General features: G+C 38.5%; 1 pseudogene; it reads right to left on the bottom strand.

Annotated features, from left to right (window-relative positions):
* Nucleotides 1-1,073: 1,073 nt before the first annotated feature.
* On the bottom strand, nt 1,074-1,830 carry LOC147624811 (uncharacterized; annotated as a pseudogene).
* Between the last annotated feature and the right edge of the window lie 1,909 nt (nt 1,831-3,739).

Raw genomic sequence — 3,739 nt, 5'->3', positions numbered from 1 at the left:
TATGCTAGCATAATCCTGTATGCTAGTTAGCACACTATATAGCAGCTAGTTAGTATACAGTTAGCATATACTGTGCTTGTTAGCATACACTATATGCTAGTTAGCATATACTGTATATGCTAGTGAGCATATATTGTTTGCTAGTTAGCATACAGTATATGCTAACTAGCATATACTGTATGCTAGTTAGCATACGCTTTATGCTAGTTTTAGCACACACTATATAGAAGCTTGTTAGTAAACAATTATCATATACTGTGATAGTTAGCATACAATATATGCTAGTTAGCATATACTGTGCTAGTTAGCATACCCTATATGCTAGTTAGCATACACTATATGCTAGTTGGCATATACTGTAATGCTAGTTAGCATACGCTATATGCTAGTAAGCACACAATATAAATTAGGTAGTTAGTATACAGTTAACATGTACTGTGCGAGTTAGCATACAGTATATGCTAGTTAGCCTATACTATATACTAGTTAGCATACTATATATGCTAGTTATCATACATTGTATGCTAGTTAGCATACGCTTTATGCTAGCTAGCACACACTTTGTAGAAGCTTGTTAGTCAGCATATACTATATATGCTAGTCAGCATATATGCTAGTTAGCATATAGTATATGCATATACTGTATGCTAGTTAGCATATGCTTTATGCTAGTTAGCACACACTATGTAGAAGCTTGTTAGTAAACAATTATCATATACTGCAGTAGTTAGCATACACTATATGCTAGTTAGCATATATTGTATGCTAGTAAGCACACGCTATATAGTAGCTAGTGTGCATACAGTTAGCATATACTGTGCTAGTTAGCATACACTATATGCTAGTTAGCATACACTATATGCTAGTTGGCATATACTGTATGCTAGTAAGCACACGCTATATAGTAGCTAGTGTGCATATAGTTAGCATATACTGTGCTAGTTAGCATACACTATATGCTAGTTGGCATAATGCTAGTTGGCATATACTGTATGCTAGTTAGCATACGCTATATGCTAGTAAGCACACAATATAAATGAGGTAGCTAGTATACAGTTAACATATACTGTGCGAGTTAGCATACAGTATATGCTAGTTAGCCTATACTATATACTAGTTAGCATACTTTATATGCTAGTTAGGATACACTGTATGCTAGTTAGCATACGCTTTATGCTAGCTAGCACACACTTTGTAGAAGCTTGTTAGTACACAATTAGCATATACTGTGGTAGTAGTAAGCATACACAAGATACAAAATAGAATAAAAGACCATGACGCTCATGTCAAAAACCGAATGGCATGCTGTTATAGATTGCTTCATAATCTTCGGGGGTGATTGTGTACATTTGCCTTCTCTTTTGCATGTGTTTCATGGGTATCTTGATACAACGTACAAGATTTGAAAGTATGTGAACAACAGGTTGATTGTAGTCTAGTTTGAAGGTGTATGCATCCACTTGCTTTGTAATACAGTCCTTGCACGAAATAAGAGCCTTTGTCAATTACATTGTTCCACTCATCAATGTAACCCTGTTTTGCCTTTTCTTTTACTGCAATGCACTTTACCAAGTAAAAGTCTACATTCTCATCATTGGTTGTAGCATCCGGATTCACTGCAAAAGTGTCACCAACACACAAAGCACTACTTAATGCATCATGGTGGCCTTCATACATGAATTTTTCATATCCAATGATCTATCCTTCAAGGGCATCATCAGTCGGAGTGTCTTCTTCATCCTCAACTTCATCAGACAATGGCATCAGAATGTGATAATCCCAAGGCTGCACATGAGATTTGTTAGTGCAGCGATTCCAACTATGGTTCATGCATGCATCACAAAAGCATGCCAATGGTCTTGTGGCAATGGCAGTTGCATCTTGCCGGTTGTGACCGCGAAAAGCATGCAAGGTGCGAGACTTCTCAACCGTGGCACAATTCCATTTAACCTCCCTGTTTACATCACCTACTTTGATCTCCCAAAACACACGGGCACATTCCCTTTCTTTTAGAGGATATGATGCAGCTGCTCCCTTTGATAGGTTGGCTTGGCAATAGGCAACCACATCTGCAGCACACTTTAAAGTGGCTCCATTAGGTTGGCTTGGCAATAGGCAACCACATCTGCAGCACACTTTAAAGTGGCCCCATTACGCTTCAGCTGTTCATGTGTCAACGATCTTTTAACAACTGCACCTGCACCGTCATGCTCTCCCTTGCCATGTCCTGATCCAAAGAAGAACCAGCACATCTCCATTTCTGTTAGTCTAGCATACCTTGCAACAAAATAGAAAGGCCTAGCAGCCTTAAATTGTGAGACAGCACCATCTGATCAGACCCAGTGATGTTTTGGAGTGACACCTTCTCTCTATAACCAGCCACAATGCAGCATAAAATAATGTTGGACAAACAATGTGTCATGCACTTTGTCATCTGATATGAAGAAGTGGATTTTCTTGACTACTTCCCCTTCCCTGCGGTAGTATGTTATGTGCACAAAAATAGTTACTTGACTTGAGTGCCAATGCATGAATTGAATCTCATTTTTCTCCTTGAATGCATAGTTTTCAACAAAGTCTACAACCGACACAACCACATCGTTAGGAAATCTAATAATACAATCCTTGAACTGTTGTGCTTGCCATCGAGCGATATAGTTATGTTTGATAAAAACCTTCAGCTTGGTCTGGGACTCAAAAAGGGGCCTTGTAAGAGATCCCTTGGGATGGTGATGTGGACAAAGCAAGCCAATAAACCCACATATAATATTGGAGGGTACGTGCGTCATTTTTAAGTTCGTTATTGCATTGACTGACATGTAGGGTGTTTTTTAATTCAAAACAATGCCTCTTAAGTATAGTTTTTTATTCCCACTATGATGCCTTATTTTATTGAAAAAAGACACCACTCTCTTTCTTCATTACACTTTTGAATGTAACCAAGCCAACTTTGCTTACCAAACTTGAACCGAACTTCGTCCCTGCAACCCATCATCTTGCATTGTCTCCCTCATTGTCTTCCCGACTCCACAACCACAACCACTCCAAATCCGAATTGTTTTGAGCAGGAGGTTTTTGATTTTCTCTTCTTCTCAAGGCGGCAAGTTTTGAAAAAGGATGGAAAAGTATTTGTTTTTCATGCGCCATACCTGCTTGTGCATGAATAACAATCCCATTTCTTACCTTTTTCAAGTGAGGGTTATGCTTACAAGTATTCTGTACATTTTGGTGCATCTAGGATACCAACAAGTTTGTTTGATGGACAAGGAGGTATTATTTAGTGATGTTGTCTTTTGGTTTTAATGAAGCAATCTTCTTCACGGGAGATAAGTGTAATGTCTTTGGTTTCTTTTGGTTAAAGTGTGAGTTCATGATGCTTTTTGGTGTTGTTAAAGCATAGAACAATGCAATGGAACCTGTGAAACAAAAGAAGAAAAAGGTGGACATCCACTTCCAAGTAGAAGCCGATTATGCTCCCTGCTGTAAGAGAAATTGGTCTAGGCCAGCATGCGAAGCCCACATTACTGAGCTTCAAAATAAAGGAAAGAAAAATATGGACCTATGGTTGGATGGTAGTATTTACCCACCAGATCCAACCTCCTCTCAATCTCCATCATTCTTTGGGTTGACAAGTTTCTTCAAATTTGTGTGTGAGGGTGAAAATGGATTGCTTGGATATTGCAAAAGATTGTTTGGCCAATGTCAAAGTATCTTTGAAAGACATTTGAGTGATAGAGAT

This window comes from Cibotium barometz, chromosome 24 (genome assembly GCF_041138505.1).
Source record: "Cibotium barometz isolate CiBa-2024 chromosome 24, ASM4113850v1, whole genome shotgun sequence".
In the NCBI taxonomy this organism is placed as follows: Eukaryota; Viridiplantae; Streptophyta; class Polypodiopsida; order Cyatheales; family Cibotiaceae; genus Cibotium; species Cibotium barometz.
The sequence above is the reverse complement of the archived record's forward strand: the minus strand, read 5'-3'. Positions and strand labels throughout refer to the sequence as shown.